This window comes from Loxodonta africana, chromosome 8 (assembly GCF_030014295.1).
Source record: "Loxodonta africana isolate mLoxAfr1 chromosome 8, mLoxAfr1.hap2, whole genome shotgun sequence".
Classification (NCBI taxonomy): Eukaryota; Metazoa; Chordata; class Mammalia; order Proboscidea; family Elephantidae; genus Loxodonta; species Loxodonta africana.
In genome coordinates, this window is record NC_087349.1 from 41,939,892 (window position 1) to 41,954,336 (window position 14,445).

General features: G+C 37.1%; 1 protein-coding gene across 4 annotated transcripts in view; it reads left to right on the forward strand.

The window, feature by feature from the left end:
* Window positions 1-14,445, forward strand: part of COG5 (component of oligomeric golgi complex 5) — a 330,055-nt gene that overhangs the window by 28,784 nt on the left and 286,826 nt on the right. The gene's annotated exons all lie outside the window — the stretch shown is intronic.

A 14,445-nucleotide genomic window follows, 5' to 3' on the forward strand; every position in this document is an offset into this window, starting at 1 on the left:
TTAGTCTATGTACAGGTTCCTCATGAGCACAATTAAGTGTTCTGGAATTCCCATTCTTCGCAGTGTTATCCATAATTTGCTATGATCCACACAGTCGAATGCTGTTGCATAGTCAATAAAACACAGGTAAACATCTTTCCGATATTCTCTGCTTTCAACCAAGATCCATTTGACACCAGCAGTGATATTTCTCGTTCCATGTCCTCTTCTGAATCCAGCTTGAATTTCTAGTTCCCTGTCAACGTAATGCTGCAGCCACTTTTGAATTATCCTCAGCAAAATTTAACTCGCATGTGATATTAATGATATTATGTGGTAATTTCTGCATTCTGTTGGATCACCTTTCTTTGGAATGGGCACAGATACGGATCTCTTCCAGTTGGTTGGCCAGGTAGCTGTCTTCCAAACCTCTTGGCATTGACTAGTGAGCGCCTCCAGTGCTGCATCTGTTTGTTGAAACATCTCAGTTGGTGTTCTGTCAATTCCTGGAGCCTTATTTTTCACTAAAGTCTTCAGTGCAGTTTAAACTTCAGCTTTCAGTGTCGTTGATTCTTGATTGTATGCTATTTTCTGAAATGGCTGAGCATTGAACAGTTCTTTTTGAAACAGTGACTCTGAGTATTCCTTCTGACTTCTTTTGATGCTCCCTTCATTGTTCAATATTTTGCGCTTAGAATCCTTCAATACTGCAACTTGAGGCATGAATTTTTTCTTCAGTTCTTTCAGCTTAAGAAATGCAGAACGTGTTCTTCCCTTTTGCTTTTCTAACTCCAGGTCCTTACAGATTTTATTATAATACTTTGACTTTCAAGTCGCCCTTCGATATCTTCTGTTCAGCTCTTTTACTTTATCATTTCTTCCATGTCTTTAGCTGCTCTACGTTGAAGAGCAAGTTTCAGAGTCTCTTTTGACATCCTTTTCAGTCTCTTCTTTCTTTCCTGTCTTTTTAAAGATTTTTTATTCTTTATATATGATGTCCTTGATGTCATCCCACAACTCGTATTGTCTTTGGTTATTAGTGTTCAGTGCATCAAATCTGCTCTTGAGGTGGTCTCTGAATTCAGGTGGGATATACTCAAAGTTGTACTTTGGCTGTCATGAGCTTGTCCTAGTTTTTTTTCAGCTTCAGCTTGAACCTGCATGTGAGCAATTAACGATCTGTTCGGCATTCAGCCCCTGGCCTTGTTCTGACTTATGATACTGAGTTTTTCCATCATCTCTTCCCACAGATGTAGTCGACTTGATTTGATTCCTCTGTATTCCATCCAGTGAGGCCCATTTGTATAGTCACCATTTATGTTGTTGAGAAAAGGTATTTGTAATGAATAAGTTATTGGTCTTGCAAAATTCAATCATGCGATCCCCGGTGTTGTACTGTGGTGGCTTGCGTGTTGCTGTGATGCTGGAAGCTATGCCACAGGTATTTCAAATACTAGCAGGGTCATCCATGGTGGGCAGGTTTCAGGGGAGTTTCCATACTAAGACAGACTAGGAAGAAGGACCTGGTGATCTAAAGAAAAAATTGGCCTGTGAAAACCTTATGAATAGCAGCAGAACATTGTCTGATATAGTGTTGGAAATGAGCTCCTCAGGTTGGAAGGCACTCAAAATACGACTGGGAAAGAGCTGCCTCCTCAAAGTAGTGCTAAACTTAGGAGTATAAAAATTCTAATATCAGCTGTTATTTTTTGCTCTATCACATTTAATTCTATGCTTCAAAAATAATCTGCAGTGTAATGGAACCATTAAAAAACAAATACAAATCATTACAAGGTTTATTATGTATATTCGTCATTGCCGATACTCTTTCCTAATAAAAATTTGCTAGATTTTGATTATGATTACTGCCTTTTCTAGACTCAACAGATGCTATAATATAAATGGTGATTATGTAGTCTTTTTTAAAAAAGCAGGCACAAGTATTAATCATAATGTTCTAAGTTAGTGCAATGCCGAGCATAAACCCATTATCCTTCTGGTGTCATGTTGGCTTTACCCAGAACTTTGGTAAATATTAAATGTTATGAGGTTGTTAAAAAAGTATAGGTTATGTTGGAATTTTCTCACAATTGCTGTTTTAATTTAAATTTTTAAAGCTTTGCGGATTATGTGCTATTTTTACAAAGATACCGTATCTTCAATATTCATGATTGATTCAATCTTGGCAAATCCTGACATTGTTAACTAACAAGGAGAAGCTAAGAGGAAGAGAAATAAAGTTTCTACATTTGGAATTAATATTTTTAAAAAAGTAGTAATTTGGCAGTCTATTGCACATGTATACTAAATGGTATTTGTTATTGAAACATTTCTAAAATTATCAATGTCTATGTCAGTATGGTTCTTATTATAACAAAATGATTAGTAGAGGTATGTATACACAGCCACTTTAACTTAAAACCAATCTCTTAAACTTGAAAGACCTGGAGGCTTGAATTGGGGTACCCCAGTGAATTGGGGCAGCCAGATGAAATATTAGGGTATATGTCTTAATCATCGGAAACCCTGGTGGCATAGTGGTTAAGTGCTACAGCTGCTAAGCAAAAGGTCAGCAGTTCGAATCCGCCAGGTGCTCCTTGGAAAATCTACGGGGCAGTTCTACTCTGTCCTATAGGCTCGCTATGAGTCGGAATCGACTCGACGGCAGTGGGTTTGGGTTTTGGTCTTAATTGTCTAGTGCTGCCATGACAGAAATTCCACAAGTGGATGGCTTTAACAAAGTTTATGTCCACACAGTAAAGTAGTCTAAAAATCCAAATTCAAGGCATCAGCTCCAGGAGAAGGCTTTCTCTCTCTGTTGGCTCTGGAAGAAGGTCCTTGTCCTCACTCTTCCCGTGGTCGAGGAGCTTCTCAGGTGCAGGGACCCCAGGTCTAAAGGACACGCTCTGCTCCTGGTGCTGCATTCTTGGTAGTATGAGGTCCCCAACTCTCCACTTGCTTCCCTTTACTTTTATGTCTTGAGAGATAAAGGTGGTGCAGGCCACACCCCAGGGAAACTCCCTTTACATTGGATCAGGGAGGTGACCCGAGTAAGGGTGGTGTTACAATCCCACCCTAACCCTCTCAACATAAAATTACGATCACAAAATGGAGGACAACCACACAACACTGGGATTCATGGCCTAACCAAGTTGATACACACATTTTTGAGGGGACGTAATTCAATCCATTGCAGTATACCACATGAAACACTGGATTTGAGACAAATCGTTTTTTAATCCTGATTAGACATGTTAGGGTAAGTAGATACCATAACACGTCTAATCAGGGTTAGGTTGCATCATTTTGTATTACTAGGCTTGCTTTCATAATCATATGACTTCATTTTCTAGGTGGTTCTTGTCTTATGAGCATTCATTTTTTGCCCCTCAGTTGTATGGTAAGCGTTGAACGATCATGACTAGATTTTTAATATGAGTTCAGGTAATGACATAATACACCTGAGAATGAGAAAAACACCAATTTGGCATTTGGAGAGGGTGTTGCTAACCAGCAAACAATACGATGGTGGTTTCAGAAATTTCTCTCTGGAGACAAGAGCCTTCAAAATGAGCCTTGAGGAAAACCAAAATCTGTCATAAAGACGATAAATTGAAAGAATTGTTGGAAAGCAACCCTAGAACAACAGTTTCAAATCTTCTAACAGATTTGGGAATATCTCCTATGACTGTTTCCTGCCATTTGGATGCCATTGGAAAAATGGAAAAGTTGGACAAATGAATCAACACGAATTGACAGAAAATCAGAAATTTGAACATTTAGAGGTGTGCTCAGCGCTGGTAACCCACACCAAAAATGAGCCTTTTTTGCAATGTATGGTTACTTGTGATGAGAAATGGATATTGTTTGACAATAATAAACAATCTAGGCAATGGTTAGATATAGAGCAGTTTCCAACATGTTACCCAGAATAACCGCTGCATCCAAAAAATGTTATGGTGACTGTATGGTAGTTTGCAAAAGGCATAATCCAGTATTCTTTTTTTGCAACAAGGGCAAACAATCAGTGCAAACTTAGACTGTGAGGAAATTGATTGTATGCATAAAAAAATTCAACAGCGATGGACCAGTTCTGCTGCATGACAACGCTCAACTGTGCAATTCTCAAACCACTCTTTGAAAATTAATGGAGTGAAGTTATGAGATTTTGCTGCCCCCATCCTCTCCTCCCCCCTTACTCACCTGACATCTCCCCAACAGATTATCACCTTTTCAAACACTTGGAACTCTTCATACGTAATAAAAGATTCATAAATGAAGGAGATGTAGTTGAAGCATTTGAGCAGTTTACTGTCTCAGAAGATGAAGAATTTTTAAAAAGAGGAATATATAATGTAACATCATGTTGGCACAAGATAATTGAACATAATGGAGCATATTTTGATTAAATAAATTTGTTTTATCTCAATATATAATGTTTTCAGTTTTCCTTCAAGACCCGACATTTCATGTGGTACACGCTAATACATTGTCATGTAGACATTAAATATATTCTGAGGGGTTGGGGAAAGGTGGAGTGACTGCTAAAGGGGTTTCTTTTGGGGCTGATGAAAACGTTCTGGACTTAGATGGGGTGATTGTTGTACAAACTTGTGAATATACTAACAACCACTGAATGGTATACTTTAAAATGGTGAATTTTATGGTATGTGAATTACATATCAATTAAAGAGGTATGTTCTGGATCCTTAGGGACAATTATCTCATACTGATACCTTTTCATTTTTTTGAATTGGGATATAAGCGATGTAAATGGCACATTGAAAATGTACAATTTGATAAGTTTTGACATTTGTATTCATCTGTGAAACCCTCACTAAAATCATAACCTCCAACAGTTTCCTCATGTTCCTTTGTAATCTTTCCCAGGCAACTACTAATCTACCTTCTATCACAGTAGATTAGTTTGTATTTTCTAGAATTTTATACAAATAGAATCATACAGTGCGTACTTTCTTGTCTAGCTTCTTTCACTGAGCATAATTCTTTTGAAATTCATCGATGTTGTTGAGCATATCAGTTTATTCCTTTTTATTGCTGAGTAAAATGGATATATGCATGGGTGGATCACAGTTTCTTTTCCATTCATCTATTGATTGACAATTGGGTTGTTTCTAGTTCCTGAGTATTACAAATAGAGCTACTATGAACATTGATGTAGAAGGCTTTGTATGGACATATGCATTCATTTCTCTTGCATACATACCTAGGAATAGAATGGCTGGATCATATGATAGGTGTATGTTTAACTTTTAAAAAACTACTAAGGTGCTTATTAAAGTAGCTGTAACATTTTAAATCTCTACCTATTGAGTGCTTAACTGTTGTATCACTAGGGCTCCTTTCCTCCAGGGGTATTATTATTATTATATTTATGCTTATTTTATAGAAAAGGGAATTAAGGCTTAGATAAATTCACTCATTCATTCAACCAGTATTTATTGAATGCCTGGTATGTGCCACATGTTGTTGTAGACACTGAAGATACATCACTGAACAAAACAGAAAACTTCCTGCTCTTTATAGAGTGTATATTCTAGTGGAGCCAAAGGTCACACACCTGGTATATCTGTGAAAATCTGATTCCAGAGTCTGAGCTCCTAACCACCAATGCTGTACTACTTTTCTCAAATTGTGGTAACATTTAATTGCTTCACAAATTGTATTGCTGTTGTTGGAAGATTTCCCAGTGTCCTTTTTTTAAAAAAAGGATAAAAATCACATTTTTATTCTATTCTCTAAGAATACCTTAAATACAAAAGTAGTCTAAATGTGTGTATATTACAATTATGTGAAAATGAGAAAATGAACATTGATTAAAGTACAATAGCCTAGTATTAACAACTAAGATATAAAATATTTGTATATTAACATATATATATATATAAGATATGACATGATAACATGGTAAATATATTTTATGTTGTGATCATGGATTGCCTGTTCTTAGTGACTTAGTGTTCTATATCAAAGTTTTATTGGGTCATTATCTTAGCTTCTTAGTGCTGCTGTAACAGAAATACGCCAAGTGGGTGACTTTAAATAACAGAAATTTATTTTCTTACAGTTTAGGAGGCTAGAAGTCCACATTCAGGGAACTAACTATAGGGGGGAAGGCTTTGTCTGTGAGTTCTGGGCTAAGGTCCTTGTCTTAGCTTCTGTAGCTCTAGCCTTCCTCAGTCCTTTGGCGATTATCTCATGGCATCTGTCTTCAGCCTGTTTGTGCTCACTTGTCTCTGGGTCTGTGCTACTCCTTATAATTCAGAGGTGAGTGGGTTTAGGACACACCCTACACTGATACAGGCCATTAACACAACAAAGAAAACCCAATTCCTGAACGGGATTACGTTCACAGTATAGGGGTTAGGATTCTGTCTTAGGCTGGGTTCTCTAGAGAAGCAAAACCAGTAAAGTGTATAAATATCTACATAAAGAGATTTATATCAAGGAAATGGTTGTAGAGGCTGGAAATCCAAAATCCATAGGTCACGCTGGAGGCTTCTCCTGATTCAGATAGTTGCAGAGGCTGGTGAACCCAAGATCAGCAGGCAAGACTGCAGGTAAGCTGCTAGCCTAAAGTGCCAGGAACCAGAGGTCAGTCAAATAGGAGCCAGCTGCAAGATCCAGAGTGATCAAAAGCCCACAAGCCTTGCCACAGAGCCCACTTATATTCAGTGCAGGCCACATGCCCAAGGAACTACCTTTCTCCTGATTGGCTACTCATAGCAGATCCCATCATGGAGGTGATCACATTCTATCAAATCTCATCAGGGAAGTGATCACATCATCATACAACTGCCAAACTACATTATAACTGCCAAATCACTGAGAATCACGGCCCAGCCAAATTGACACACGACCTTAAGGATCGCAGATTCTAATACAGATTTTGGGAAAACACAGTTCAGTCCATCACACTATTTAAATATTCCTTTTTTTAAAGTATAATCCAATTGTGAATTATAATTAAGCAATTGGGTATAGTAGAAAGTATTTTCTTCATTAATTTTTTATTGCTATGGTTTCTCTTCTGTTTTAGAATTTTGTTGCTAAGCTGCAGTATATTAACACCATGTATCATGAGAAAACATTCTTAAAGAAGACAAAATTTATCACAGAGGCATTTTATGAGATTTATTGTGAAAAGAAGAGGTAACATAAGCTTGTTTCATCCCTTATGTTCTTCTTATAGCTAATATTTTCTCAATCTGATAAAACAATACTTATAGGCAAACATTCTGATATTTATGCACAGGTGAAAGTAAATATGATTTATATAATATTTCCCGTATAATAGGTACCCAATAGTTATTAAACTAATAAATGTTTTTTGAGATGTTTAAAGATATAGATGGTGAAAATTTTAGAACGTTTTAATATTTCAAGCTTATTAAAGTTGTTAATTGATAGGAAAAGTTATAAATATGCCATGAATCTGTTTCCAATATTAAATTAGGTTTGTCTTCATTATAATGAGGTGACTTGATTATTAAATGCATTTAATATATAGGGTTTTTTTGTGACAACTTTGATATAGGGAATTCAATATGCATTTTAAACTTACAATTTAATCACACAGGATGATGAACATTTTCAATGAGTTCATTTGGTTACCTGGTCTTTAAATTCCTCATGTACTACGTGACTGGGTTTAACTGCCACCAGGTGGAGATGATGATGTGCTTACATCCAAGTGGTCAGCATAATGGGCTCATCCTTAGGTATGGGTTTACGTGTCATAGAGAGAAGCATATTTTAATGCATACACCAAACCCTCTTTTTTTTTTAACTAGCTTTGAAATTAATGTTACTAAATTTTTTAAACAACTGAAACCCATACAGAATCTATGATCCTATTTTATTGGTTCTGTCTTTCATCATGTAGTGTCAAAAAAAGAAAACAAAAACAAGATAATATCCTGACAGAAACAAGTAGCCCACTTTTCATAATCTTTCGTACCTTGTTTTTCATCCATTTCAAAGTTGCAGTAGCATTTCTAGGTATGTGTTTTATTCCATATGGTTGGTTAGTAGTGCTATGGAAGCTGTGTATTTTACCTTACTGTTTGCCAGCCCCTGCTGGTACATTATCACTGTGTGAGAACTATTTAGTGAAAGGTTTTCAAACTAGTAGTGTATCACGTTTTCCATTTCTTGATTTTTAAGAGGTTATTTTGTTTTCTTGTTTCTCCATTTGGACTCTTAAGCCAGCTGCTCTTTTCCATTCTAGTTCATATCACTAATAATATTAATTTTTTAAAAATTGAAATTTAAGTGTATACAAACATAAAGAGCAAATACAAAAACCTGCTGCCGTTGAGTTGATTCTCACTCGTAGCAACCCTGTAAGACAGTAGAACTGCCCTACAGGGTTTCCAAAAAGTGGCTGTTGAATTTGAACGGACAATGTTTTAGTTAGCAGCTGAGCTCTTAACCATTGCACCGCCAGGGCTCCATACAAACATAGTACCTCAGAAATATAAGCTTCTTATTTAAATGATTTTTCCTTTAAAATGGTATCAACTGTCTTAATGAATTGCAACTTCATTCTAAGATTGTAAAAGAAGTTTAGGTGGGCTATTCTACTTTTGATTGACATTATACGTCATTACTTTATGTGTAAAAAAGCCAAGAACAATATGAAATAGTTTTCATAAGTCTTTGGTTTGGTGAATTGAAATTGGCGATAACCAAAAAACCCCAAACCCGCTCCTGTTGAGTCAGTTCCGACTCACAGCTACCCTATAGGACAGAGTAGAACTGCCCCATAGAGTTTCCAAGGAGTGCCTGGCGGATTTGAACTGCTCACCTCTTGATTCGTAGCTGTAGCACTTAACCACTACACTACTAGGGTTTCCGAAATTGGCTATAGACTGAGTTAAAATGGTTCAATGTAAATTTATGATCATCGGTATACTTATAGAATTCTACATTTTAATGCCATGTAAACAACAGAGAATGCAGGCATGATCTTTTCAGAAACATGTTCAGGAAAATAAGATACAGTTTTAATTTCTCTTGCTAGGAATTTGAAATCCCTTTTGATAAATCAGAACTGTGTTCTTTACCATATCCAAAAAGAAGATGATGCTGCTGAGACAGCTTTCTTATCACAACTAGGAATGTATTCAGTGGTTAGTGGTAACGATTTATATTCTTTCTATATAAATTATATTTAAAATAATTACATTTTGGAAAAAAATCCTGAAATCATTTTATCAGGCAAACCATTCTCTGAACTATAACGTTTATAGCATATAATACAAATGGCCAAGTTAGTTATGTAGGGATGTATTTTATGACCAGTTATCCTGGCGAGTTCATCAAGAAGGTATGATGCTCAGAATCAAATGATGTGTAAGAGCTTTATGAAGGTTCTTCTATAGCAGTGACCGGTATTGGTAACATCTGTTTTGAATCATCTCCATATCTAAATTATGTGGTACAGGTCTCTGGAAATTGACTTGCTCAGTTATCGTGTTTATCCAGAATTGCTGCTTGAGAAAAATGCGGAATGTGCCAGCAACTATTCCTGAAGACCTCCTTCATATATTCCAGAAAATAACAATTGGATAGGATCTTTATTTTTCAAATAGGATGCCAACTCTTAAATCTTTATTTAGTTTCTAAAACATATGGTTGTATGTTCAGTGTAACGATTGACTTCTCAATTGCTTTCTCCCTTTCTGGCAGAGTCTCACTTTTGTTGAGTGTTAATCTTCCTAGTAATCTTGGACACAGTGAAGCACGCACCTCCCTGCTCCAAGGCTTCAATCATGTTGGTCTTGGTAGTTCGATTCTTCTTCATAATGGTTTAGAAATGGACATGTGACCCCATCTGGGCTAAGTAGGGAGGTGAGCTAGGAGAACTTTGGCAAGGTTTTTTTTTTTTTACTTTTGAAATGAATGGAGATGGAGGCTAGATACTATATTTATAAACTTAGAAGTTGAGATATGGTACTTGTCTATTTGCATCAATCGAACAGCCTCCAGATTTATTTACCATTCCATTTAGTTCTCTCATTTTTTGATTCACACTTTTTTTTTTTGATTTCTCTGGATATATCAGTAGTAATCCTATTTGAGTGATTAATATTGAAGTTCTGCCCTAAGAAAACATTAGAGTTAAAACAAAATAAAATACACACAAACAAAACTCAGTTTTTTGTTTTTTAAATGTGTCCTGCCTCTTCTAGTGGAAGAAGAAAGTGCCAGAGTTCCCAGTTATATGATTTTTTGTTGACAAGAAATAGGTAGCTTTTTTATATACAGATATGAAATGTTAATTGATGGTTTTAAAGTAAGCAGCTGTAATGGGATACTGCTTCTGAAATATCCTCCTTACTCTATTTTTTTTAGATTTTTATTGTGCTTTAAGTGAAAGTTTACAAATCAAGCCAGTCTCTCATATAAAAATTTATATACACCTTGCTATATACTCCTAATTACTCTCCCCTCAATGAGACGGCAAACTCCCTCTCTCCACCCTGTATTCCCATGTCCATTCAGCTAACCTCTGTCCCCCTCTGCCCTCTCATTCCCTTCCAGACAGGAGCTACCCACAAGAAGCTCACTCCTCACCAGTACCATTTCCTATCTTACAGTCCAGTCCAATCCCTTTCCAAAGAGATGGCTTCAGGAATGGTTCCAGGCTTGGGCCAACAGAAGGTCTGGGGACCGTGACTTCTGGGGTCCTTCCAGTCTCAGTCAGACCATTAAGTCTGGTCTTTTTATGAAAATTTGAGGTCTGCATCCCACTGCTTTCCTGCTCCATCAGGGACTTTCTGTTGTGTTCCCTGTCGGGGCAATCATTGGTTGTAGCCGGGCACCATCTAGTTCTTCTGATCTCAGGATGAATGTAGTCCCTGATTCATGTGGCCCTTTCTGTCTCTTGGGCTCATAATTACCTTGTGTCTTTGGTGTTCATTTTCCTTTGTTCCAGGTAGGTTGAGACCAATTGATGCATCTTACATGGTTGCTTGCTAGCGTTTAAGACCCCAGATGCCACTCACCAAAGTGGGATGCAGAAAGTTTTCTTAATACATTTTATTATGCAAATTGAACTAGATGTCCCCTGAAACCGTGGTCCCCAAGCCCCCGCCCCTGCTACTCTGGCCTTCGAAGCATTCGGTTTATTCAGGAAACTTCTCTGCTTTTGGTTTAGTCCAGTTGTGCTGACCTCTCCTCTATTGTGTGTTGTCTTTCCCTTCACCTAAGATAGTTCTTGTCTACTGCCTAATTAGTGAATACCCATCTCCCTCCCTTCCTCCCCACTCTCGTAACCAACAAAGAATATTTTCTTTGTTTAAGCTATTTCTTGAGTTCTTCTAAGAGTGCTCTCACACAATATTTGTCCTTTTGCAGCTGACTAATTTCACTCAGCATAATGCCTTCCAGATTCCTCCATGTTATGAAATGTTTCACAGATTCATCATTATTCTTTATCAATGCGTAGTATTCCATTGTGTGAATATACCATAATTTCTTTATCCATTTGTCTGTTGATGGGCACCTTGGTTGCTTCCATCTTTTTGCTGTTGTAAGCAGTGCTGCAATGAACATGGGTGTGCATATATCTGTTCGTTTAAAGGCTCTTATTTCTCTAGGATATATTCCAAGGAATGGAATTACTGGATCCTATGGTTTTTTTTTTTTTTTTATGGTAGTTCTATTTCTAGCTTTTTAAGGAAGCACCACATAGATTTCCAAAGTGGTTGTACCATTTTACATTCCCACCAGCAGTGTATAACTGTTGCAGTCTCTCCACAACCTCTCCAACATTTATTATTTTGTGTTTTTTGGATTAATGCCAACCTTGTTGGAGTGAGATGGAATCTCATTGTGGTTTTGATCTGCATTTCTCTAATGGCTAATGATCGTGAGCATTTCCTCATGTATCTGTTAGCTACCTGAATGTCTTTAGTGAAGTGCCTGTTCATATCTTTTGCCCATTTTTTAATTGGGCTATTTGTCTTTTCGTAGTTGAGTTTTTGCAGTATCATGTAAATTTTAGAGATCAGATGCTGATGGGAAATGTCATAGCTAAAAACTTTTTCCCAGTGTGTAGTAGTCTTTTTACTCTTTTGGTGAATTCTTTGGATGAGCATAGGTGTTTGATTTTTAGGAATTCCTAGTTACTCTTCTGGTGTTTGTACATTGTTAATAATGTTTCGTATACTGTTTATGCCACGTGATAGGGTTCCTAACATTGTCCCTATTTTTTATTCCATGATCTTTATCGTTTTAGATTTTATATTTAGGTCTTTGATTCATTTTGAGTTGGTTTTTGTGCATGGTGTGAGGTATGCGTCTTGTTTCACTTTTTTGCAGGTAGGTATCCAGATATGCCAGCTCCATTTGTTAAAGAGACTGTCTTTTCACCATTTAATTGACTTTGGGCCTTTGTCAAATATCAGCTGCTCATATACAGATGGACTTATGTCTGGATTCTCAATTCTCTTCCACTGGTCTATGCATCTGTTGTTGTACCAGTACCAGGCTGTTTTGACTATTATGGTGGTATAATATGCTCTAAAATCAGGTAGTGTGAGGCCTTCCACTTTGTTCTTCTTCTTCAGTAATGCTTTACTCGTCCAGGACCTCTTTCTGTTCCATATGAAGTTGGTGATTTGTTTCTCCATCTCGTTAGAAAATGTCTTTGGAATTTGGATTGGAATTGCATTGTATCCTTACATCGCTTTTGGTAGAATAGACATTTTTACAATGTTGAGTCTTCCTATCCACGAGCAAGGTATGTTTTTGCATTTATGTAGGTCTCTTTTGATTTCTTGTAGTAGTCGTCTTGTAGTTTTCTTTGTATAGGTCTTTTATGTCTCTGGTAAGATTTATTCCTAAGTATTTTATCTTCTTGGGGGCTACTGTAAATGATATTGATTTAGTGATTTCCTCTTTGATGTTCTTTTTGTTGGTGTAGAGGAATCCAGCTGATTTTTGTGTGTTTATCTTGTATGCTGATACTCTGCTGAACTCTTCTATTAGTTTCAGTAGTTTTCTTGAGGATTCTTTAGCGTTTTCTGTGTATAAGGTCATGTCGTCTGCAAATAGAGATACTTTTACTTCTTTCTTACCAATCTGGATGCCCTTTATTTCTTTATCCAGCCTAATTGCTCTGCCTAGGACCTCCAGCACAGTGTTGAATAAGAATGGTGATAAAGGGCATCCTTGTCTGATTCCCGATCTCAAGGGGAATGCTTTCAGACTCTGTCCCTAGGATGATGTTGGCTGTTGGCTTTGTATAAATGCCATTTATGATGTTGATGAATTTTCCTTCTATCCCTATTTCGCTGGGAGTTTTTTATCATGTATGGGTGTTGGACTTTGTCAAGTACCTTTTCTGCATCAATTGATAAGATCATGTGGTTCTTGTCTTTTGTTTTATTTCTATAGTGTATTACATTGATTGTTTTTCTAATGTTGAACCATCCTTGCATACCTGGTATGAATCCCACTGGGTCACGGTGAATCATTTTTTTGATGTGTTGTTGAATTCTGTTGGCTAGAATTTTGTTGAGGATTTTTGCATCTAAGTTCATGAGGGATATAGGTCTGTAATTTTCTTTTTTTGTGGTGTTTTTACCTGGTTTTAGTATCAGGGATATGGTGGCTTCATAGAATGAGTTTGGTAGTATTCCATCCTTTTCTATGCTCTGAAATACCTTTAGTAGTAGTGGTGTTAACTCTTCTCTGAAAGTTTGGTAGAACTCTGCAGTGAAGCTGTTCTGGCCAGGGCTTTATTTTGTTGGGAGTTTTTAAATTACTTTGTCAATCTCCTCTTTTGTTATGGTGTATTTAGTTGTTCTACCTCTCTTTGTGTTACTTTAGGTAGGTGGTGTGTTTCTAGGAATTCTTCCTTTTTTCTAGGTTTTCGAATTTGTTAGAGTACAGTTTTTCAAAATCTGATACGGTTCTTTTAATTTCAGTTGGGTCTGTTGTAATATCTCTGTCTTAGTCATATATTGATGCTATAACAGAAATGCCACAAGTGGATGGCTTTAACAAAGAGAAATTTATTTTCTCCCAGTCTAGTAGGTTACAAGTCCAAATTCAGGGCATCAGCACCAAGGGAAAGCTTTCTCCCTCTGTGGGCTCTGGAGAAAGGTCCTTGTCCTCAGTTTCCCCCTGGTTGAGGAGCTTCTTAGGCTTCACAGGGACCCTGTGTCCAGAGGATATGCTCTGCGCCTAGCGCTGCTTTCTTGGTGGTATGAGGTCCCCAGCTCTCTGCTTACTTCCCTTTCCTTTTCTCTTTTGAGAGATAAAAGGTGGTGTGTGCCACACCCCAGGGAAACTCCCTTTACTTAGGAGCAGGGATGTGCCTTGGGTAAGGGGGGTGTTACAATCCCACCCTAATCCTTTTAACATAAAATTGTAATCACTGAATGGAGGACAACCACAGAATACTGGGAATCATGGCCTAACCAAGTTGAT